Genomic DNA, 26,600 nt, shown 5'->3' with positions numbered 1-26,600 from the left:
GGGTAAACCTGGAGAACATTATGCTGAGTGAAATAAGCCAGACACAGAAAGACAAATAGTGCATGATCTGTTATATGTGAAATCTAAAAAAGTTGAATTCACCATGTATACATATAACAAAATATCACACTGTACATTTTTTTTAAAGGTTTAATTAATTTATTTATTTTAGAGTGAGACGGAGGGGCAGAGGGGGAAGGAGAAAGAGAATCTCAAGCAGACTCCACTCTGAGCACAGAGCCCGACGTTGGGCTCGATCTCACCACCCTGAGGTCCTGACCTGAGCCAAAATTAAGAGTCTGCCGCTTAACCAACTGTGCCACCCAGGTGCCCCCATCTTAAATACATAATTTTTTGTCAATTGTACCTCAATAACATTGAAGGAAAACAAGATCTTAGAACAGTGGCTGGTACATAACCATTACTATTACTATTTTCAGAATATCAAAATTGACTGCAAAAACCCTAAAGGAATGTCTCCCAACAGTTGGGCCTAAAGGTGGATTTTTACAGCCTTGGACATTCCCTCCAAGCTCTCCACTATCACTTATCTCCCCTGCCAGGTCTGCGGTGGAGCATTTGGAGAATTTATGGGTTTTTGGAAATATCCCTCCAAGGGATTGTGGAAGTTTAAACCAGAGAAGATGGAGTCCTTGTAGTAGTTTATGTCTGTCCCGCCTTTTCCCTAGCAATGTTTATTGACATGGAGGATACATAGATGAACCTCACCCCCATAAACTCCCAGTCCAGTGGAAGCAGAAACCAGTCCATGGAAAAAGTTCATTAACTCACGCCAGGTGCTGTGAGGGAACTCTGCAAAATGAATAGCGAGGCACAAAGGAGAGAGAGGATTTTCTTCCTGGGGAAGCCAGGAAATGACTCAGAGGTGAGGTGATGGTGGGCTGCCGGTGGAATGTTGAGTAGAAGTTTGCTAGGTGGATTGGAGGGGGAGGCGGGACAGGGGAAGAGCTTTTGCGGAGGAGGCAGGGTTCTAAGGCTGTGTGGCTTTCAACACCAGCTGCACTTCAGAATCACCTGGGAAACTTCAAAAAAAAATAATAATACTAGTGTTTGGGCCTTACCCCAGAGCAGTTAAATTAGAAAATTAGAATCTCTAAGGGTGGGGGCATGAGGGGGGGGAGGGGACAGGTATTAAATGCTTAAAAACTTTTCACGTGATTCTAATTTGCAGCCAAAATTGAGAACTAATGATCTAAGACCAGGATTTTTAAAAAGGAGGGGCAAGGGGCGCCTGGGTGGCTCGGTCAGTTAGGTGTCTGCCTTCAGCTCAGGTCACGATCCCGGGGTCCTGGGATCGAGCCCCAGGTCGGGCTCCCTACTCACTGGGGAGCCTGCTTCTCCCTCTCCTCCCCACTCGTGTGCTCTCTCTTGCTATCTCTGTCTCTCTTTCTCTCAAATAAGTAAAAAAAAAAATCTTTTAAAAAAATGGTGTGAGGTTGGGGAGCATTAAGGGGGAGACGGGTGTGGGTTGGTGGGACCGGCAGAACTCACACCATGGATGATGGTAAAGCATGCCGTATGGGTAGTTTTGTTCCAGATTAAAAAAAAAAAAAAGAAAAACCACTAGCTACTAAGAGGCTACCTTCATGGAGATGGTACGATCAGCAGCTGTAGGAAACTCTTCAGCTTTATTTATTGGAGTAAGCCAGAAGCTCAGTCTTTATAAATTAGACTACTTTAGAATCCTTACCAGTTTCTCCATTCTTCCAGTCTTCCAGTCAGAAGTCTGGCCAGCTTTGCAGTGATAGTTATCAGTGAACAGTATTCAGAATTTTGCTAATTCTATCTAGAAAGACATTTTCTCATCGACCTTTGACCTTGGATGAAGCTATAGCTACTTCCAATTTCAGCAGTTCAGATTTCAAAGTATCTGAGTAACTAATATTTTCATTTTGTTAACATTCCCCAAATCTTTCCATGTCTAGTATGTAATTTGAGGAAGCAGTTGGGCTTTTGAAGGGCTTGGCAGCCATCTTGTCTGCTGAATATTTTAGTACCTTCAGTATGTTTTAGTACCCTTCAAAACTGGCAATACTCTCTCTAAAGATTTATTCAAGTACATGTGATAATCTGAAATTAAAACACTGCCAGATTTTGCATTTGCAAAAGTAACTTTGAGAGTACAGGGCCAAAAAATGGATTTTGCCAGCCATGAATGCAGCTGTTTTCTTTACTCCTAGGAAGGACAGAAAACTAAAATTATAGGGTAACCTGTGGGCATATGATTTAAATTCTTAGACTGACTCTTCTAAACTGGAAAAAAATAATTATATTTTATTGGGTTAAATAAAATACATTGCATTCTATGGTAAAAAAAAAATCAAAAGTTTTAGAGTAGAGTTGTCCTACTAACTTCCTAGAATAGTCAATACTGGTAAATAAAAGAAGTGCCTGAAGCTATTTAACAGATTTATTTAAAATCCTTTATGGGGGCTGGCACTTGGCTGGCTCAGTTGGTAGAGCCCGCAACTCTTAATCTCCAGGTCATGAGTTCAAGCCCCATGTTGGGTATAGAGATTACTTAAAAATAAATAAATAAAATCCCTTTTTGGGTAAAAAGAAAAACCCATAGATCCCTGAAATTCTTAATTTAACAAAACCTTAAGGCATTCTCTGTTTTGGGTTTTTTTTCTTCTGTTTTTTTTTTACTACCTATTCAATTCATATGGAAAGAAAAATATTCTCAAAATATAATCTGTAAACCTACTGGTAAAATCTTTCCTAATTAAACATCAGATAGAAGATAAATTTCATGCCTGTTTCTGTAGTTCATTCATTCATTGCTTCATAGTATTCTATTTTATGAACATGCTGTACTTTATTTCTTTATTCGAGTTTTGATAGAAATTGGGTAGTGATTCCTTCTGCTTTATTCTTTTTTTTTTCAGATTTGTTTCAGCCATTGTAGTTCCTTTGCCTTGTCATATAAATTTTAGACTGATCTTGTCTATATCTACAGAAATCGTACTGAGACTTTGATTAAGAATTGTGTCAAACCTGTACATCCGTTTGGGAAGAACTACCATTTGTGCTATGTTGAGTCTCCAGCCCATGAACACAGTACAAGCTCTACCGTGTTTGATTATGCGGCTCCTCACTTGGTCCTCTGACTGGAGAGAATAGGCTTTTATTGATGTTTTTGTTGTTTTGTCTATTTCTGGGTTGCCTGTCGCCATTTCTGGGTTGGTGGTTCCTTCAGCTGCAGGCGTTGGCTATCTTAGGGGAAAAGCAAGTCCACCCAGGGTTTGCTCATCTTGAGGTCCCTGACTGATCTGCCTTCCTTTCTCCACTTCTCAGAGCTGTCTTCTGTATGTTTTATATATAATGTCCAGCGCTTGGGGTTGTACTTACTGGGAGAATAGGTAAAAGTACGTCTGCTCTACATTTCCTGACACAAATAGCTCTCTCCCATACTTTTAGCACTTACTCTAAGTGTTCTCTCAAGGTCTTGGTGGTAATCTGAATTCTATTTTACAGACCTAATAATCCTCAGAGAAACTTTTAAATTGACACATGTGACCTTGTATGACTGATAAAATAATAAATAATAAAATAAATTAGGCTGGACTGACATAAATTTGAAAATAATCCTACCCTTCCCCCCTTGACCCAGCTGACCTTGTGCTCCAGCCCCTCCCTCACCACCTCCTCCTTTTCCTTTCTTGTCTTCCTCTCCTTTTCTTCCTTCCCTGCCTCTCCTCTTTTCCTTTCTCTCTTCTTCCCTAGGTTTCATTGTGGTTATTTCAAAAACCATGCCTATGGCAAATATACTCTCAGATACTTTTTAGAGGGCTTAAAGAACAAACAATATTTATCAGCCAACTCCAGAGATTTGCTCAGGGCAGAGAGATGCTTATTTTTGTAGCTCAAAGGAAAGTCGTAAAAACGCCTAGAGACTTTTAGGATTTCTTGTGGGAGTAGTGAAAGGTAGTGTGGGATAATTTTTAAAGCAGGGAAGGGTTTCAAGTCTGAAATTGTATTTCAGGTGTGCCCCAACCTAATGACTGAATTCATCACTAATTATTACTGAGTGTCATTTTTCCTCTCTGTAAATAGACTTGTTCCTACCAGCTGTGTCCAAGGAAGTCTGGAAAGCCAGATGCAAAATAACATGGTTGATATTCAACAATTATATTTCTGCCTGAAGCAACATCAAGATAGGGTATTGCACTTTGCCCTTCTTGAAGGATTAGCAGGTAGCTGTTAGGAGGCCTCCTAGATCAGAGAGAAAATCTACATGACTTAACCGGAGAAAACTGTGCATGTTCTGCAGAGCATAATCTGTCTTTCCTTTAAAACTGGTTGCTCTGGGAGCTGCCCGATCACTCACTGTTCAAGTCTCAGGGCACAATGTAGCCAGTGAAGTGCACATTGTGTTTTCATCTCTATCAGTTAAATTGCAGAAGATGTGCCCATTAGGACATTTTTTTTTTCCTGAAACTAAATGAGGGACTGAAACACAATGCAGATGTAAGAGGCATCTTGTCTTTAGTAGCATAAGCAAATCTCATTAATTGTTAAACTTCCAAAGTTATCATAGAATAAAATGACAGGCTGATAAATGCAAAACACCAAAGGCTTAAAAGATGAAAGGGACCTCTCTGTGAAGCCAAATACAGGGAAGTACAGTAAGGCTGGTAATCTTACATCATTTAATTCTGATCTTAAAATCTACCCCTTACCATATTTTTACATATAATTGACAAAAATGTAAAAGATTTGTAATGCCCAATGTTGGCAAGGGTGGGAGGAAATAGGACCTCTAACATGGTTGGTTGGAGGATAAATTGGTAAACCTTTGAAAAGGTAATTTAACACAGTCTACTAAAATTTAAAATTCACTCATCGGGGCACCTGGCTGGCTCAGTGAGTAGAACCTGTGACTCTTGATCTCAGGGTCACAAGTTCAAGCCCCACGTTGGTCATGGAGCCTACTTAAAAAAAATGCACAGAGGCACCTTGGTGGCTCAGTCAACCAACTGCACATCTGACTTTGGGTCAGGTCATGGTCTCAGGGGTCCTGGGATCAAGCCCCACTTAGGTCTCCCTGCTCAGCGGGGAGTCTGTTTGTCCCTCTTCCTCTCCCTTTGTGCCTCCCCCCCACCCATGCTCTCTCTCTTTCTCTCTCAAATAAATAAATAAATAAATTTTTTTAAATGAACTCATCATTTGACCCAGTAATTCTACTACTGGAAATTATCGTATGAAATATATTTGCAAAAGTATGTCTATTTATATGCACAGAGAGTTGTTCATTATAATATTAATTGTAATGACAAAATTCAGGAAATAACCCGAACACCCATTCGTAGGAGACCAATTAAATACATTATGATGCACAATGTTGAAGACTGAGGTAAATTTGTATATTTCACATGAAAGATCTCCAAAATATGTTATCATGTGGGGGAAAAAAAAGCAAACTATAGAGAGCATCTAGTATGAGGTAATTTGTATAAACATTTTAAAGTTTTCATACATATTTACATAAACATTTCTTAGAGTATAAGTAGTTATTGACACTAATTATATTTGGTCAATATAGTCTAGGGGACTAAAATTTGTGGAGAAGGAGAGGTCATTTTATATCTTTCTATACTGTTCAAATTTGTTTCTGTGTAATTTCTTATTTTTTTTAAAGATTATTTATTTATTTGACAGAGAGAGAGAGTGAGAGAGCACAAGCAGGGAGAGCGGAAGGTAGAGGGAGAGGGAGAACCAGGCTCCCCACAGAGCAGGGATCCAGATGCAGGACTCAATCCCAGGACCCTGGGATCACGACCTGAGCCGAAGGCAGACGCCCAACCGACTGAGTCACCCAGGCGCCCTGGTAATTTCTCATTTTTTAAAAAAATCACCTCTCTCGGTGGCTCAGTCGTTAAGTGTCTACCTTCGGCTCAGGTCATGATCCCAGGGTCCTGGGATCGAGCCCCACATCGGGCTCCCTGCCTGGCGGGAGGCCTGCTTCTCCCTCCCTGGCTCCCTCTGCTTGTGTTCCCGCTCTCATTGTGTCTCTCTCTGTCAAATAAATGCATAAAATCTTTAAAAAAAAATCACCTTTCCCTTGGGGACAGGCAACTGTCCAATTCATCCATTCAAAGAGTTTACAAAATTCACATTTTTATAGTCTAGAGCTGTGGCCTCTTACCTCATAAATAAGAAAAGTAAGGCCCATAGTGTTCAGGTGACTTGGGCTAAGTGAGTAAGCTGGTGCAAGGCCAGGAGGAGAAGTCAAGTTCCCTGACCCCTGGTCAAGTGACTGGCCATTGCACTTTGCTACCTTGGTATGTCGACTCTGGGAGGTTGCTCCAACTGCACCCGACATTTCACTCAATTTAGATCTCATTGCTAAACAACCATTCCCTGAAAAATACCATACTTCACATATATTAAACAATGGCCTCATAATTATTAAATATTTTTCATTTAATAAGTTTGAAGTAGCCTAAACGCATCAAAATAAACAATCCCCTCCAAACTGAGGTGACCAGACACCCACCTGATTCACTGGTACCTGGATCTAATTGCAACATGCAGTATGGGAGCCCCCCACTGTGCCCACCAAACACAGTGTGTGAGGTGTCAGGCAGCCCAGTGAGTGCACTGTACCAAGGGGACTAAAAATGCCCTTTGGACCTCTTATAAGCTGGCTTAGGTCAAATCTTCACTAATTTTTAAATTCTTTTTCATGAAGTGCTCGCTTCGGCAGCACATATACTAAATTCTTTTTCATGAAGATGTAACTTACATTTAGTAATGGGCCCAAGTGCTTAGCTTGATGAATTTTCTCACACACACACACACACACACACACACACACCCTGTAGCCATCACCCAGCTCAAGCACCCAGCAGGCTCCCCTCGATCACTTCGCGTCAATGTCCCCAAAAGGTAACCCCTATTCTGGCCTCTGTAACCAACCATTAGTTTTTAAGCCTTGATTATTAAAACAAAGTCAAACAAACAGAAAGCACAGCTGATGATATGGGGTGGTAAGCTGGAGAAGCAAGAGGGGTCAAGAGTGCTTTAATCTATTCCATTTTTTTTTTTTTTAAAGATTTATTTATTTGACAGAGAGAGAGAGACAGCTAGAGAGGGAACACAAGCAGGGGGAGTGGAAGAGGGAGAAGCAGGCTCTTGGCCGAGCAGGGAGCCCGACGCGGGGCTCGATTCCAGGACCCCGGGATCATGACCTGAGCCGAAGGCAGCCGCCTAACGACTGAGCCACCCAGGCGCCCCTATTCCATTTTTTTTTTAAAGCATCTTGTTATCTCTTAATTTATCTTCCTTGTTCACAGTGTTCTTTTTAAAAATTATTGTGTGAAAGATTTAAAAAAGAGACTTTTTCCAGGCCTCTTTTCTTGTAATTTATTTGTGCTTGAACTTTGACATGCTCTAGAGATCAGAGAAAACAACGCGGAAGGAGGAAAAGAATTACAGAGGGACATTGATTTTTTTTTCTTAAGTTCTATTTGTCATACCTGCTGTATTTCTCACTGCTTTTACTCAGAATCAATGCCTACCTCTACCTTCCCCAAAATGTGGGTATTATATCATTATATTACATATTGTATCTATTATATATAAACATCTATTATATAACATCATATACTGAAAGATTATTGTTTTTTATTTAACAGTTAACAATAACTGCAGTAAGATTATAGAGTTTGATTATAAAGACTAGGGAGAGAATCGGTCCTTAAATGGACTTTGAAGTTTGGGAGTAATTAGTCTGGAGTCCCAAACACTGACTTACAGGATGCTGAAACTGGATCCCAGTCCGAGGGGAGTGTCTGGTGTGGGATACCAATGTGTTGGGGGTGGGGGAAACTCCCAACTGAATACAGCACAGCCAGAGTTTTGCTATCTGACCATCAGCTGACCTCATGTGATCTCACCTACCCAGAGCAGATCCCCTCGGGGGATTCAGGGATGCTGGGCTTGAGAAAACTCCAACACCCTTTCCCCTGTGTCAAAGGGAGCTAAGAAATACCTTTCAGGAGAGACTGGAGAAGGCAGTGACAAAGAGAGCCATGCTTCCTGTAGACAGTGACACTTAGGGTCAGAGAGCTAGGATTTGAATAGAAAAGCTTCGAAAGCAACTGGTTACAAACTTCCTGTAGTGTTGTAGCAAAAGGCAAAGCTCAACTTCACCACTGATCTAGTACTCGGATAGTTCTTCAGGATAAGTCCGAAATGTTGAAGCAAAAATTATAGTTGATACTTATTTAAAATCGATGGTTTCCCCAGGGCACCACAGCCTTTAAACTACTCTTTATAAATATCTTTTGACATGTTTAACAACATATACAAACATTCTGGGAATGGCAAAAGAAAATCAGAATCCTGACGATTAAGAGTAAAACCTCAGGCTGACAAAAAATGATATTCTGCTCTAGAAATGGGAATCTGGAGGTGAGAGCCTAAGACAAGTCCCATTCTTGTTTCTGCTTTCACAGAGGGGTGAAGTCTCCCCAGTTCGAGGCTTGATCATCGCAAGAGCTCGAATTAATGGCCGGTGTTCTTGCAAAGAGTTCTGATGCTATCCGATTTCCTGTAAATTGGGATTTCTGAGCTTGGGGCAGAGCAAAGACTACAATTCATGTCCTATGACCTGGGTGGGCATTCAAATGAAAACCAGAATCAGCAATCATTCCCCTGGGATTTACATTTTCTGGGGAAAAAAAAAAAAGAAAAGTCTCTTCCTACCCAAGATGGATATAAAATGAAAGCACCTCCCCACCCTCCCCTAAAAAAGCAAAGCTACTGAATAGTGTTTGTAAAAGATCAAATTGCCACAGTCACCAACCATGTTCTGGTGCATCTGAGGGACCCAAAGTGTTAGTTGAAGTAACAGAAATAGAAGCACATAACAGGGCAAATGCAGTGTTGTCTTCCTCGCAGGGACATGAGCTAAAGAGTGAGTCAGCAATATGTAACAGCTTTCTGGACACTGAGGCCAGTATTATCATGGGGGGGGGGGTGCTGTTCACAACATAAGTGTCCCATGAAAACAAGGAGGGCAAAGGAAGGAAGGAAATTTTCACACTAAAGTGTAGGACTCTTAATTTTGAGATAAATACTGTATTTCTACTCCCATGTAGCACCAAGCTGTGCTTGAGCAAAGATATTATTGGTAAGAGCTCAATAAATGTTAGTTATAACTACTCTATTTATCATTATTATTCACTCTAATCAGGCCTTTTAAATGAGCCAAACATCATTATAGACCAGTCTGATTTTTTTAGGAGACTGCTGTCTAAGGAGAAAAATACAAAAGATGTGTATCATGAAATAAAAATCCATCAGTAAGATAGTTTTTGAAGCTTCCTGAGAGTTCCTTTTAAAGTGTCATAAAATGTCTTCATTGACTGAGTAAAAAGTACTTTTTGGGCTACCATAACCAACAGAGTTAGGAGCAGAAAAATAGTCAGCAGCACAGGAAAGGAGAATATTATTAATATTATAAGTAATCTGGTACTTAGTTTTCTAAGAAAAATATCAGTGTATATCTTTGGGTAAGTAAGAGTCATTACAGGTCATCCTGGATTACTATGGTGTCCAGGACTGCAGGGACATGGGAACCACTAAAGAGATGAGTTTTTCCTCTTCCGATAAATTTATCCACCCATTTTACAACTACATATTTTGTCTCCATCTAGGGATATTTGAAGAGGACTTTGGGATAAGATAAAAAAAGCTGGTAAAGTTAGATCACAGAGTCTCCCCTAAAATTAAATGAAGGGAACAAAAAAGAGGAAATGCACAGCAAGCTACACAGGAACCCCCTCCTTCCCCCCGGCACACTGTCAAAGCCCACAGGCTTCATTTATCTTTTCTTTCCTCCGTTGGCAGGGCAGTGGTGTGGCTGCCAGGGAGCAGCAATTGGCAAGTGAAGCAGAGGGGAAGAGGAGGGAATAAATGCCTACATTTTTCCTTAATCAGAAACAAAGCCTTCATGGTTCTACTCTTAATTGGAGAGCCGCTGGAATCTAGGAGTAAATATACTACACTGATAAAAGTGGGATGGATTTTAGGACAGGAGTTTTAACCCAAGTACAGCAAAAAGAGCAATGACCAGATCCCCCAACGTGAGAGCCCGCGGCCTCTGCTGAAGCTCCTCCTCTCCTCCCATCCCAAACCCCAACCTTGTAGACACCAAGAGTTGCACCTGCTGTCTGTTCTTCCCTTCCTCCTTACTTAAAAAAACAAACCAAAACCAAATAAACCTCATATTTTTACTGAGCACAGGGACTCAGAAAAAAAGATATTTCTAAGCTACCCGTGGAGTGAGGTACTCACAGGTGTTAAGTTCTGGATAATAGGATATAAGCTGAAGTTGTGTACAACTTATGGGAAGGTACTTAAATGGAGTGGACATTCCCCATTTCCTCTTCCCTCTTCCTTTCTGGCTATAAAGCCGCTGTGATGGCTAGAGCTAGAGTGACCTGGGACCACATGGTGAACTTGAGTTTGCGACCCTAACACTGCAAAGTATCATATCAACTGTGATGGTTGGCATAGACTGCTAAGTGAGAGACGAACAAACTTCTTTCTGATTTAAGACACTGTTACTTTGAATTTTCTCTCCTGCAGACAAGTCTAATTCTAGCCAATAGATGCTGCCTTCAACCTATCCTCACGCAATGAGAGCTAAAACACAAAAGACTCAGTCTCAGACTGAATTTCTTAAAGGAAGACAAACAGGTCTCAGATCATTGTGAAAAAGTTTGTAATAAGAATTCATCCACACCATATCTGTGAAAATAGGAAATCTAGATAGGGACCCCCATGGTAAACAGTAAGATGGAGAGGAGGATCGTACAAAAACAAGACAAAAACACTATGACAGAAAAAGAACATGAACAAAAGATTAACTATATCTGGGAAGAAACATATATTCTACAAAATTCTACAGCAAATGCTTTGTATTCTATGAAAAAAAATTAGAAAGTGTATAAATGCAATGAAACAAGAAATCAAAGGTGAGCTAAGGCAATAGAAGGCTAAGATTGCAATGTGTGATAGTTAATCTTATGTGTTAACTTGAGAGGGCTCCAAGATGCCCAGTCATTTGGTCAAACAATATTCCGAGTGTTCCTGTGAGCTGTTTCTGGATGAGATCAACATTTTAATCTGTAGACTGAGTAAAGCAGATTGCTCTCTCCCATGTGGGTGGGCCTCACCCAATCAACTGAACACCTGAATAGAAGAACAAAAGGGCTGAGTAAGAGACACTCCTCCTGCCTGACTTCTTGTGGGACATTGTTCTTTTCAGGCCGTTAACTCAAGCTGAAACATTGGCTCTTATTGGGACTTGAGCCTATTGGAACTTACGCCATCTGCTCTCTTAGGTTCTTAGGCCTCAGACTTGGCCTGGAACCACACATCAGATCTCCTGGGTCTCCAACTTGCAGCCTGCAAATCTTGGGATGTTTCAGCCTCCATAATCATATCAGGCAATTCCTTAACTCTCTCTTTCTTTCCTAACCAACAGGATATATATAGATATAAATGCCTTGTGCTTAGATATATACGTGTCCTGTTGGGTCTCTTTTTCTGGAAATCCCTGACTAATACACAATGCTAAGTAGGAAAGAAAAGAAAAGAAAAGAAACACCACAATGCATTGTTTTGTTTTTGTTTTTCACCAATGCATTGTTTAAAAAATTGATTAGGAAGAGCAAGGAATGGAACACACATAGCTGAAAACTAATTTAATAACATGAAGGAAAGGTCTGCAGTAATCACAGAGAATGCAGAGGAAAAAGACAAAAGATATTTTAACAATCTTAAAAAAGAAATTAGATATAGTGTAGACAATAATAGTCTGACATCAGGATGACTGGTATCCTGAACCAGAGACCACAATAAATGGAATAGAAATCATATTCAAAGATCCCATAGAAGAAAAAAATTGAAACAAAGAAATACAACTGCATGTGGAAAGGTCTACTGTGTTCTAAGATAAATTGCTTAAGAAGGATGGACACTAAGCAATATCCTAGCTAAGTTACTAAGTTTTAAAACAAAGAAAGAATTCTTCAAGCTTCAGGACCACAAACAAAGCTAATCACCAACAAAAGAGAAAAATGGGACTGGTGTCAAGCTTTTCCAGATCAGTAAAAGACTACAAAATTCCAAGAGGGAGAAGAATTTGACCTGAGAAAGGTAAACTGAATCACATTGTCTTTAACTATAAAGGCAACAGACAAACATTTTGCACTTGTAAGACCCAAGGAATATAAAATTTATAAGCCCTTAATTAAAAAAAAATTCTGATGAGTAAATGAAACTAGCCCAGAAATGAATCAAAATACAGGAGCACAGATAGAGTAGTGATTCTCAGAGTGCGGTCTCTGGACCCACAGCGTTAGCATCACCTGGGAACTTGTTAGAAATGCAACTTTGGGACCATGACCCCAGAACTATTAAGTCAGATACTCTGGGGGTAGGGTCCAGTAGCTTCTGTTTCAATAAGTCAGCCCTCCAAGTGATTCTGATTCACACTGAAGTTTGAGAACCACTGGAATAGAGAATCTGTGGTTACAGAAGAGGTCATGGGCATTGAATCCATTTAAATAAAGAAAGAAGTCTAAACAACTAGGGGAAATTAAAGAAGAGGATAAAAAAGTCATTTTAAAAAGACACTGAGGGGCGCCTGGGTGGCTCAGTCGTTAAGCGTCTACCTTCCACTCGGGTCATGATCCCGGGGTCCTGGGATCGAGCCCCATGTCAGGCTCCCTGCTCCGTGGGAAGCCTGCTTCTCCCTCTACCACTCCCTTGCTTGTGTTCCCTCTCTTGCTGTGTCTCTCTCTGTCAAATAAATAAATAAAATCTTTTAAAAAAAAAGACACTGAAAGGGATGCCTGGTTGGCTCAGTAGGTAAGCATCCAACTCTTTTTTTTTTTTTAATTTTTTTTTTTTAGATTTTATTTATTTATTTGAGAGAGAGAATGAGAGACGGAGAGCACGAGAGGGAAGAGGGTCAGAGGGAGAAGCAGACCCCCCGCTGAGCAGGGAGCCCGATGTGGGACTCGATCTCGGGACTCCAGGATCATGACCTGAGCCGAAGGCAGTCGCTTAACCAACTGAGCCACCCAGGTGCCCAGCATCCAACTCTTGATTTTGGCTCAGGTCATGATCTCAGGGTCGTGATCTTAGGGTAGTGAGATTGAGCCCCATGTTGGGCTTGGCATGGGTCTGCTTGAATTCTCTCTCTCCCTCGCCCTCTGCCCCTCTCCTCACTCACGCACATACTCTCTCTCTGTAATAAATAAATAAAATGTTAAAAAAAATAGGGGCGTCTGGGTGGCTCAGTCAGTTGGGCATCTGCCTTCAGTTCAGGTCATGATCCCAGGGTCCTGGGATCGAGCCCCGCATCAAGCTTCTTGCTCATTGGAGAGCCTGCTTCTCCCTCTCCCTCTGCCTGCCATTCTGCCTACTTGTGCTCTCTCTCTATCTCTCTGTCAAATAAATAAATAAAATCTTAAAAAGAAAAGAAAAAAAAACATAAAAAGATAGCTGGCATCAAGATCAGTCAAGGATGAATTCAACAAAAAAAAGGTGAGAAAAGATAAAGAGGGGGAATTTTACAATGATAAAGGAGTAAGGATATAACTGTCATAAATCTTTATGGATCAGATTTTATATTATTGAAATACATGAAGAAAAATTGCAAATGCAAAGAGAATGGGGAAAAAGACAGTATTACTAGGTGACATTAACCCTTGGAAACTCATTTCCAATTCATCTTTGGAAAATAAATATACAAGAAATAGCCAGGAAACAGCAAGGAAAATAAATATGCAAAAAAATATGCTAAAAAAGAAGAGAATTGAGGGAGACTAGTCCTACCAGACAGTAGCATCTATTAAAAAATTTCCATTCTTGCCTTACTCCAAAAATAATTCAAGACAGAATTTAATGTAAAATATAAAGCAATCAAATGCTAGGATAATATGTGGGAACGTTTTAAATAAATAATTTTGAAGAGGAACTTCTTTCTAAGCAGAGTGTACCATCACAAGCCAAAAACATAAAAGACATGCATTTAGGGGCACCTGGCTGGCCCAGTTGGTAGAGCATGTGACTCTTGATCTCAGGGTCGTGAGTTTGAGCTCCATGTTGGGTGTAGAGATAATTTAAAAAGAATAAAATCTTTAAAAAAGAAAAGACATGCACTTAATTTGATAAAAATGTAAGATTTCTATTTAGCTAAAAATCACATAAATACAGTTTTTAAAAAACAAGCAACAAAATTGGGGAAATATTAGCCACACACAATCCTGAGAAGGGCTAATTTCAACAACAGATTTAAAATTCTTACTAAAAAAAGAGTTTGGTAAAATTGAATTTGTGGAATGGTGTGAGTAAACATACTACCAACTCCTAAAAACTTGTGTTTTATTTTTTAATAGCTTTATTGAGCTATAGTTGACATATAATAAAGTGAACAGATCTAAACAATTTGGTCAGTTTTGACATAGTATAAACTCTGGCCACATGAAAATAATGAAGGTATCTGTCACCTCTGAAGTTTTCTTGTGTCCCTGTAATTTCTCCCTCTGTTGTTCTTCTTCCCCATCCTCAGTCCCCAGGCAACAAGTGGTTTTCTTTTCATCCCTATAGATTAGTTTGTGTTTTTATAATTTTATATAAATGGAATTATACAGTATATACTCTTTAATTGTCTGGCTTCTTTAACTCAGCATAAATATTTTGAGATTTATCTATGTTGTGTGTATCAATAGTTCATTCTTTTTTTTAATCATTGATTAGTATTCCAGGACACTATATATTTTTAGATGATGTCTTATATTGTTGATTAGCATTCCATTTATAGATACGATTTGTTTAGCCATTCACCTGCTGATAGTCATTTGGGTTGTTTCCAGTTTGGGACTATTACAAATGGAGCTGCTGTGAGCATCAGTGTGTAAGTCTGGTATGGACATGTGCCTTTATTTCTCTTGGATAAATAACTGTGGGTGGTATATCCTGATATTTAAGGTTATCCAAGATGCATTACTCATTAAAAATTAAATATAACATGTATACTTTGATCTCATTCATGTACATTTTAAAAATACATACACTTTTATACGGGGCACCTGGGTGGCTCAGTCGTTAAGCGTCTGCCTTCAGCTCAGGTCATGATCCCAGGATCTTGGGATCCAGCCCCGCATCGGGCTCCCTGCTCAGCGGGGAGTCTGCTTCTCCCTCTCCCTCTCCCCCTGCTTGTGTTCCCTCTTTCGCTGTGTCTCTCTCTGTCAAATAAATAAATAAAAATCTTTAAAAAAAAATAAAAATGCATACAGTTTTATTTATTTATTTATTTATTAAGATTTTATTTATGTATTTGACAGAGCAAGAGAGCAGAAGCTGGGGGAACAGTAGGAGGGTGAGGGAGAAGCCCGATGCGGGGCTCGATCCCAGGACCCTGGGATCATGACCTGAGCCAAAGACAGACACTTAACCATCTGAGCCACCCAGGTGCCCCAAAATACATACACTTTTAAATGTACTTCAACACCCACTTCACAGTTTGGCTGAATTCCAAATGGCTAGCTGTTAAAATCAATATACAGTTAAAACTAAGACTGAAACAGATTATACCACTATAGAATGAACTTCCGGGTTACTACAAGAATAAATCTGAATTTTTATTTGAAAATTCAAAAATTATGGGGCTCCTGGCTGGCTCAGTCAGAAGAGCATGCAACTCTTGATCTCAGGGTCATGAGTTCGAGCCCCATGTTGGCTGTAGAGATTACTATAAAAAAATAAATAAACTTTGAGGTACCTGGATGGCTCCGTCATGGAGTGTCTGCCTTTGGCTCAAGTTGTGATCCCGGGGTCTTGGGATCGGGCCCGTGCTGTGCTTCCTGTTCAGCGGGGAATCTGCTTCTCCCTCTCCCTCTGTCCCTCCTACCCACCCCCCCCCCAGCTCCTGCTCTCTCTTTCTCAAATAAATAAACAAAATCTTAAAACAATAAATATAAATAAACAAATAAATAAACTTTTAAAATAAATAAATAAAAATTCAAATATTAGTTAAATATTTAGTAGTCACATCTTTAAAGATTGCCATCATGGTTCAGGAACAGGGGTCCTCAGCAGGGTCAGCGGGTCAGCAGGTCCTGTGATGATGGCACTGCACATTTATAGCAGGTGAATTAGGTATCTCTTTCAACGAACTCCTTTAATAACATCGTGTGTGTGTGTGTGTGCGTGTGTGTGTGTAGAGCAGAATACAATTCAGGAAGTAGTTTTTCAGTAGCATGTTTTCTAGGACGAACTTTGTACCTCAGATTTACGTATTGGGTAACTCTAGAATCTTTTTACTTCAATTATTGAAAATGGTTGACAATCAATAGGAGTCATTTCAACAAAGTTCTGTTTAGATTTTTGAGCTCAATTGACTCAAAGCTATAAAGCAATTGTCTTGGGGCGCCTGGGTGGCTCAGTCGTTAGGTGTCTGCCTTCAGCTCAGGTCATGATCCCAGGGTCCTGGGATCGAGCCCCACATCAGGCTCCCTGCTCGGCGGGAAGCCTGCTTCTCCCTCTCCCCCTCCCCCTGCTTGTGTTCCCTCTCTCACTGTGTCTCTCTGTCAAATAGCTTAATAAAATTAAAAAAAAAAAGCAATTGTCTTCTTAAAGTATTCTCATAGAATCTTTTTTTAAATTGTGGTAAAATACACATGACATAAAATTTACTATCTTAGCCATTTCTAAGTGCACAGTTCAGCGGCGTTAAGTACATTCACACTGTTGTGCAACCGTCGCCACCATCTGTCCACAGAACTTCTATCATCTTGTAAAACTGAAGTCCTCGACCCATTAAACAATAACTTCCCATCCTTCTTTCCCCGCAGCCTCGGACAACCACCATTCCACTTTGCATCTGTATGAATCTGACTTCTCTAGGTACCTCATAAAAGTAGAATCACACAGTATTTGCCATTTTGTGATTGGCTTATTTCACTCAGCATCATGTCCTCAAAGTTCATCCATGGTGCCTGCCATTTTGAAGTTAGAAGAGTGAGAACAAAATGTGTTTGGGGTACCCCCTTTTTCTCTATACCTCTATGTAATCTTCATTATGTCTAAATGTGTCACAGTTGTTGTTATATGTGATGTTGGAGTTTTCCTTCTTTGGAAAATCTAAAGTGATAACAAAGCTGCATTTAATTCATCTTTAGAAGATGTGAGGAATTCTCAAATAGAATTTTTTTCTTGAAATAATCATGGCCTAACTGGAATTAAATAACAAATAATCAAAATTCTTTTTTTAAAAAAATATTTTATTTATTTATTTGACAGAGAGAGACACAGCGAGAGAAGGAACACAAGCAGGGGTAGTAGGGGAGGGAGAAGCAGGCTTCCCGCAGAGCAGGGAGCCCAATGCAGGGCTCGATCCCAGGACCCTGGGACCATGACCTGAGCCGAAGGCAGACGCCTAATGACTGAGCCACCCAGGTGCCCCAAATAATCAAAATTCTTAAGAGCTATTTTATTCACTAACTTCACCAAACAAGTCTGCAGATTCTAGCCTTTTGATACTCTCTAATCTCAATTATTGCCCTTTGTATTAATGCTTAATTTTTTATAAACATTTATGGACTCAAAAAGGACGTTTTATTCTTTCCTAAAGTTCTCAAACTCTGTCTTACTTATTTGCACTGTCAATCTATTGTCTTATTTAAACTCTGAAAATTCTCAATGATGGCTTTTGTTTACAAACTTAACTTTTACAACATTAATTATTACAACACTTTTTTTTACAATGGTAAATACAAACTTAACACTTTAACTGAAAGAATTTCAACATAAAACACTTGGGGAGATATTTCTCTCCAAATTATATTTAGAATGCCTCCTGTGTTTACAAGTGATTGTTCAGATATTAGCAATCAATGTCTTGTCTTGTTTGGATCGTGGGTGTTATCATGCTGATTAGCTATGATGATAGCTTAATCAGAAATGGCAGACCTTTTCCCTAAAAGGCTGGAAATGAAATACTTTCAGCTTTGCCGGCCAGTTTCTGTTGCAACTACTCAACCCTGCCCCCTGGTGTGAAAGCAGCCAGCAGCCATAGACAATTATATAAAGGAATGGATGTGGTGGGTTTCAATAAAACTTTATTTACAAAACAGAAGAGAAACCAGATTTGGCTGATAAGTTGCAGACCACCCCCCCTCCCACCCCTCTCTGCCCAGATCTAGATGATAACTGATCCTGCACAAGACTCAGAATGCCAGGACTGAAGGTAAGTTGGCATTTGACTATTCAGTCTTCCACAGGCCAAAGTTGAAGCCAAATAGTGATGCAGGATAGTTGGAAGAAAGGCAGGCGGTGACAAGGGGCCCTGCCCTAAGAGGAAACCACCCTTAAAAGGATATTACACCACCCTGGAAGGAGCCCTCCACCCTTTCCCATGTGCTTGTTGTACACCTGAAACTAATACAGTGTTCTATGTCAATTACACCTCAATAAAAAATAAAATATAATAAAAAAACTCATAGAGTAAAAAAAAAATCAACCTATTATGCCAGTCCATGTGTTCAAAAGGCTATAAGAAGCATAAATAAGGAACATATTGGACTAAATAAGATCAAAAGGCGAAAAAGTTAATTTGGTTCATTGATTATGTTTTTAGTCTTCTCTTATCACAGTGATCATATTCTTGACAACAGTTTTTTTTACCAAAAATGATTTTATAATTCATGATAATACTGTGCTGTAAATCAGAATATTTATCAACAAACCTTGGAGAAATATTAATGACTGAAGTGTCTTGAATACTTATAATGAGCCAGACATTATGTTAAGTGCTTACCGTGAACTATCATAAACAATGCTCACAATATCCCTCTGAAGTGGGTGCTAATGTTTTCCTCATTTTACAGATGATAAAAAATTAAGCTTGAGGAGGTTAACAATTTTGTCCAAAACAAGACAGTTAATAAGTTCAACTAATAAGCTAGTAAGCTCTGAGATTTGAACATAAGCAGCCTGATTCGAGTCCTTCTTACTCTTAGTGTTGGACCCAATGAGGACAGGATGGAGTGGATAATTCAGGAAGCCTTTCAGATTGGCTGTGGAATGCACTCGATGACCTCCCAGTGTATAAGGGGTGAGAATACGGGAAGAGTTGCAAGCAGTACCAGAGTCACCTCCCTAAATGTTATTGACCTAGGACATTGACTACAGTTGGCATTCCATTTCTGACCAAATGTCATTTGGGCTCAAGGGGAAAACAGTATTTTTCATAGCATCCAGAAAACTCATTTAGGTTTTACAATTTATTGGCATTGCTGGACTTGCTAACTGAAAAGTAATTGTAACGAAAAGAAATCAACATTGCTAATTCCATTCCTCCTCTAACCTAAATGTTTTAATGCAGTGAAAACACAACAGGGTTTCTCAAAACTCTTAGGAATGCCAATAAAGACACACTCAGAAGCAGGCTGAACTTGGGTGAGGGCCAGATGTGACAAAAGAAAAGAAACAACAGGCAAGATCAGAAGGAAGTGATGAGTGCCGAAGCCAAGGCGAGAGGAGCTGGGATATTCTCTGCAGAGCACAGAGGAAATAATGTAAACGTTTTAACAAGGAGGCTCCCTCAAATCCTTGCAATCCTGTGTTTGCCCTCTGCATGACCGAAGCCCATATAAAGATAATATCCACAACCAAGCCAGTACTTTGCTGCAAACCAGGACTGTGTGAGACAAGCCGGCCAAGGAGACGGGAAGGTCAAGGCCATGTGGATCATGATGGCCCAGGAGGCTCTTACCATTGTGCTTGAATGTTACACTGTTTTTACTTTTTCCTCTTTTTGGTGAAGTCTGGCTTCATAACAAAAAACAGAACACTGAAACTTGTAAATATTTTACAAATTTTACTTCAATTTTTCTTGTCCAAGCTCCAATTTCTTCAGAGCCTGGTGACTCTATGGTCATCTAATTAATCTGAAAATCCAACATAATTGGTCTGTGAATGGTGCCATGTATAAAAGTGTAAACACCACACTCCTCCCCAGAGGGTAAATTCGTTGGAATGCTTAAACCCACTATGCTTTAACGTCTGGGCCATTAAATGAAATAACACAGATCCAGATTACCCAGTGCCCACCAAGAATGAAAGTACACTGCAAACCCCCACAGTGACTGGGGTTCGCTGTGGAAGCGTAAGGCACTGGATGTAGTTCGGTGGTTTTTACAGTCACTCTATGTCAGGATCTCCAGAGGTCTCCTATGAAGCATATTCCCAGCTCTTTCTCCAGAGATTCTGATTGGAGGGGTCAGAACAAGAAACTATTTTTAACAAGCCCGCCATGTGCTCCTGAGATTTGGGACTGGCTTTTGAGAATTGCTGTTTGCAATTGATCTTCACAACTTCTGCCCCCACCCATATCACCCAGGCCTTCCCTTGCCTCATGCCCCTGCCCCAGGGCCTGCCTCTCTATAAGGAAATCTTGTCGCTGTTTCTCTTCTTGTCTTCTGCCCAATCTAGGCCTTCTTCCCTTCTTCACCATATTTTCCGTAGCACTGTTATCAGGAGCCCCCCAAGTCCATGGTATTCAAGAGCATTTTGCTGCATGGTAATATATCTTTGGCACATCTTAACCATCTCTGTAGTAAAATGATAGTTTATAAACATGCCACATTACTCCCTCTTCCATCTGAGGTAACACGCAGGATTTTATTCCTCCTGTGCCAAAAGGAGAATAGGGGACAACTTTTAGACTTACCAAGGCTTGTAGAATATATTCTCTTGTTGATTATCAAAGTTTTAATTTGTAATGGGAAATGCAAGCATGAATTCCAAATTTTCAAAAAGGTGTTTACAGTGAAATTAAGTCTCCCTCTCATCCCTGGCCTATAACTACCCAATTCCCTCCTCAACAGCAGCCAACTTCTTGTACATCTTTCCAGAGACATTTGATGCATTTATGTTTGCATGAATACACATGTGTGTGCCCACAGATGTAGAACATACATTCTGAATACGAATATGATTTCTCAATGTGTTATGAACTCTATCCGGACTCTACCTTAAACCGAGGCCACCGATTTCCATATCTGCTTGCCATTCCCAGCCTCTATGACACAATGAAGCATCCAGGTTGGGGAAATGCATTTGACCTCTGCCTATACCACCCTGACCACCACTCCCCCACAGGCCATGGTCAGTCTGTTGGTCAGCATCTCTGCCACTAGTCAGAGGTAACCCATTCTGCTGACTACTTCCAATTTAGCCCAGATGCAATGAAAGTAGGGCAACCTCTTCGTATTTTCTAAATCAAACACATCTTTTCAAATAAAAGAAAAATGTGCCATGAAAGAGTTTAAAAATTGTGGTCGGTTTTGAAATATTCCAGCCAAGTAGCAAAGTGGTGAAGGTGACAGGCATCTGGAATGCGGATGGAAAAAGAAAAACAAATCCACAACAAAAACCATATGCATACAAAGACAGATATATACTGAAAAGATAAGCAAAAATACTAACATTTTCAATCCCCACGATTGTGGAGGGATAGAAATGTTTGTTTTTCGTCTCTTTTAATGATTTTGTCTGTTTTCTCTTTGTACTAATTTGATTGCATCCATTTACCCTCCATTTCACTTTATTCACTCAGTTCTTGGTCAATCCCACCAACTTGAAGCGCCAGCCTGGATTTGCACATCTTTCCAATGTGACCATCTCAGACTGGTGATGGGTTTTCCTTTACTTGCTTTCTGGGGAGTACACGCTGGATTTGCTTCAGATCAGCCAGTCAGCTACTAATCATGGATCTCCCACTCTGCATGGCAAGCCTGTAAGGGAGGTTCCTGCTCTGGTTGGGTTGATGTTATGGAAGACATTGGGGCTCTCGACTCTTTCTCTCTTTTAACAGGGAAAGAGCCAGACTCACAAGCAAGGAGGGAAAAAAAAAAAAAAGATTCCATGAATGTGATATAGGTCAAGAAGGGTGCTACGAAAAACTCCCTGGTTCTCTTAGAGACCTGAAATGAAGTAGGGAAAGAGACTGAGACACAAATCTTTTTTCTTGGGAAGTTTCTAAGAATCACGGATTAAAATTTGCCATTATGATTGTTCTCTGAGATTGCTCTGTTTATTCCCAGGAATGTAGGCATCATTCCCTGTTTGTGTCTCTATTTACAGATTTTTCTCTTTGTATGTACTTTCAAGGTTTGGGCCCTAAAGGTGTAAAAACTTGGTGTGGGGGAAAAGTGAGAGGGAGGGTGCTGAGCTCAAGAGCAATTTGAGAACAAAGGGAAAAGCTCTTGAGATGTGCACAGACAGCAGCCAGTTCTGCCCAATCAACTGGGTGAGGGGAGGAGGCCGTGGGAGCCAGGGAGAGGCTGGAGTAGGAGGCTACTTCTGCCCACAACTGGCGCTGACGAACCCAGGCGTCCTTCAGATCAGAGGCCTTCATCTTCTGACCTGAGAAGTGGGAGCTTCTCCGGAGGTGCCTTTCAGCAAGTGGACCCAACCTTTCAACTGTTCATAACCTGGTAGGGACCTAACGTAGAGAATATCCTGAATTTCTTTAACTATCTCCAAAATAAGCAGGAAATCTTGAATATTTTCCATGTAACTTTTAAAATTGAGGTTTTTCTTTTTTACATGTTTGCTTGAGGCTTTTTTTTTTTTTTTTTTAAGATTTGATTTATTTATCAGAGAGAGACAGAGAGAGCACAAGAAGGGGGAGCGGCAGGCAGGAAGAGCAGGCTCCCTTCTGAGCAGGGAGCCCGAGGCGGGGCTCCATCCCAGGACCCTGGGATCATAACCTGAGCCGAAGGCAGACGCTTCACTGACTGAGCCACCTGTTTGCTTGAGTTCTTAGCTACCATTGTTTCCTGGTTTGAAGGCAAACAATGGTAGTGCTGGGAAAATAAGCATCATTGTTAGAGCATTGTGTAAAAACCATCTTTGACCTCTTTGGTGAGCTGTTAGGCCATCAGCTGTAGTCCCCGCACAGCCACAGAGCACAGCTGTGTTTGGGGTTCCAGTAAAGGGAGAGAACTAACCTTTATCACCTGCATCCAGAGTGCTAGGCAGTCGGACACTTCTAGAAAGTGGGCTCAGAATCTCTATGTCGCCCACAGCACTCGGACATAATGTCCACTTCAGTAAATAAGAACTGAATAAATAGGTCACACATAAGAAGATAACTTGAGAAAAAGTACAATGAGCCTAACCTCCTAAAATGAGCCATTGTTAATTTACACTCAGATTATTACAAAACGTGAATAAAGTATTCACATTTAGTTCTGCTGTGCTGGTTAGCAACGTCCACGAGGAAATATGCTTCGTCATCATGTTCATTCAGAACGAGTGTCTGAAAGGCAGTACTGTATGGGAGCAAAATCAACTGCACACAAGCAGGAGCAGTAAAGATTAGGTTAGCTTCCTGCAAGACTTGTGGAAACAATTTTTATACTTAAACACACCCATTCATACACACCCCACAACATACTCCTGGTATCCTTCTGCCAAAACACTTCAGATCTATTAACTTCATTTTTGGTTCTGACAGTATTTCCAAGAGGTAGATAGAGGCAGGGAACAGCTACACTAAGAAGCTGTCTCCTGGTCATTTGTGTTGGGGCTGATCTTAATAAGCTTAGATTGTGGGACGCCTGGGTGGCTCAGTCGTTAAGCGTCTGCCTTCGGCTCAGGTCATGATCCCAGGGTCCTGGGATCAAGTCCCACATCGGGCTCCTTGCTCAGTGAGGAGCCTGCTTCTCCCTCTCCCTCTGCTGCTCCCCCTTCTTGTGCTCTCTCTCTCTGACAAATAAATAAAAATCTTTAAAAAAAAAAAAAAGCTTAGATTGTGTGACTTAATAGAGTATATTATACAGAACTACTAATAGAAACAGCTCTCAACATTCTTGAGGTAGTAGTAATATTCATATATAGAACATGATTTTACAAAGTATTTTCATACCCGTCCACTGGCTCTGTGGCTCAGTCTTCTCATCCCTAAAACAGAAGTGATAATAATACTGACTTGCACAAGATGACCCTGTCAATAAATGGAGGACTCAGGGCTTACAAGAGCAAAAAATTCTTACTTTCTTACTTTCAACAAAAGTCCTTACTTCAGTGTGAAAATAACCAGAGCTTTGCTGAGATCTTGGCATTTTCTGGACAGTCAATAAGTATTTGTAAGTGGATGAATGATTGATTGATTGATTGATTGACTCAATGAATGAATGAATGAACGAATGATACGACATTGTAAAAAGGAGTCTGAGAGATTGCTCCCTGGATTTTGGGGTTCACAAAATAGTATGAATTTCACTGCAATAGACTTTGTTATTAATTCTTTCTCTTTAAGAAACAATTTTGACAACGTTACAGCATTGTTGGGACTAATACTCTACATATTTATACTCTTGCTTTATCACTTTCAAGTTCATTAAGGAGTAAGTTACGACAGTACTAAGAATATAGTGCCATCTAGTGACACTTCTGGTTATTGTCTCTAAAATTGCACATGACAAGGGAGTGTGATGTATGCAATCGGCGATGCTCAGCATTTTTCAGTCCAAGAAAACTTTTCTCAAAATTTCAGTATGTGATAGACTTTCACATCCTCGTTCATATTTCCCAGATGACATATTTACAGAGGCTATTCATACCAGATTTTTCAGTTTATACGTTTATATTTCAAAGACTGTTTCTTATCTTTTAAGACCTATCAATTTTGAGTGGCAACACTGATACAATGATTTTTCAGGATAAACAATATTAAATATATACATTGATGATAAGACATCCTGTTTTCAAAAACATTAAAATTTTTTTAAAAAGTCCATTTACAATCAAGGAAATTCATTATTCAAGTATTCATATATGTATTGCTGAACTTTAAAATTTACTTCAATGCAATTATTAGAAAAGATAATCCATTAAATGTATAATTAAATACAATTTCATTTTTATAAATATTAATGGCTTTCATATATATGATATATGGTATACATAAATTTACAAATTAGAAAAAAAACTTTGGTCAGGCTACAGATGTTATTTAATTAGGAAACCATAGATTTAATGAGAAGCCCTCTAGCTCTCAAAAAGCTTAGAAGCTAGTCTTAGCTCTGATACCGTCTAGTTATCTCAAGCTGAGCAAGTCAGGGAACTTTTGTAACTCAGTATTCTCAACTGTAAAATGGGTTAACAATGCCTATCTTATCTACCTCCCAGAGGTTTGAAACTTCTTTATGATGGTAAGAAACTAATGCTGTTATTGCCAATAATCATTTTCCTGGGAGGGCAGGTTCTGGAGCTAGACTGGCTGGACTCCCAAGTACAGCCCCATTTTTGCCTCACAGCTGTGTAACCTTGGTAAGTTACTTCTCTTCTCCTCAGTGCCTCATTTGTAGGACAGGTATGTATAATAACAATACCCACCTCAAAGGGTGGTAGGGTAACATGCTTAGTACATAGTAAATATTCAGTACAGTTTTAACTATGTGATTAAACCACACATCCCTAGTGTGATAGCCAAGAGATCAATTACCAACTTAAGAGATCATCACCATGTGGTTCTCACAAAAGGGAAAGATACTAGAGAGTTTTCACCATCATCACCAGTATTTATTGTAAACACCAAAAAGGAACAAGGTCCTAACCCAGGTGCCTTACAGCACTGGATTCCACAACTGTCTTTAGAGATCCTATAGACGAAACAGAATGGGATAGGTCAGGTCAATGTAAGATGTTAAGAAACAACCGCATTTTTTTATAATCTTGAAAACTTCTTTTCCAATCTTTCAAATCTGCCCTTAAGCAGAGCAACAGAATAAATCAAAATGATGGCAGTTGGAATGATGCCAAAGACAGCAGCCAGACAGGGTTGCAGCAGAGGAAATAAGACAGGGAGAGGCATTTTACAGCCACCCCTTCTACTATTTCTGGAGTCCAAGCCACCCTTGCGTCTTACCTGGATGACAGCAATAGTCTCCAAACTGGAAGCCTTCTTGCTTCTCATCTTGCCCCTCCTTTCTATACACAATGGCAAGGTTAAGTTTCCAGAACCCTAACTCACCTTTTTTCCCTCCCAAAGCCCTATGATTCCACACTTAAACTAAGCAGCAAATACCATTCTATGTCCTTGTCCTATGCTCTCCCCGTGCTCCTGCCACAGCATGCCCTGAAAGGAGCCTTTTGAGTGGAAACACAGGGACCTCTTCTTGTCATGCAGATCTCTGCTTAATGTCACATCTCCGAGGCCCTCTGCCACACTTGCTCCGTTCTTCATCCCACAGTACTTGTGTGATATGGCTCACTGATCCTGGCTCTCACCAGATAATATGAACTCCAGGAGGGCAGGCAGCATCTTTGTCCTGCCCCCCAGTTATCTCCAGCACTTCCAACAGTGCCTAGCACAAGTGGCTGATCAGTCTTGGTTTAATGACGATCAAGATTATCATGGTAGATTCTCCCCTTTTCTTAAACATACAGCAATTCTCCACCTGGTGTGATGCTGCATGGTGACTTGAAGCTTGGACAGGTGCTTTGGCTTGTCTAAACTTCAGTTCTCATTTAAAAAGCAG

Source organism: Halichoerus grypus, chromosome 13 (assembly GCF_964656455.1).
Source record: "Halichoerus grypus chromosome 13, mHalGry1.hap1.1, whole genome shotgun sequence".
Taxonomy (NCBI): Eukaryota; Metazoa; Chordata; class Mammalia; order Carnivora; family Phocidae; genus Halichoerus; species Halichoerus grypus.
This window is presented reverse-complemented; position numbering follows the sequence as displayed.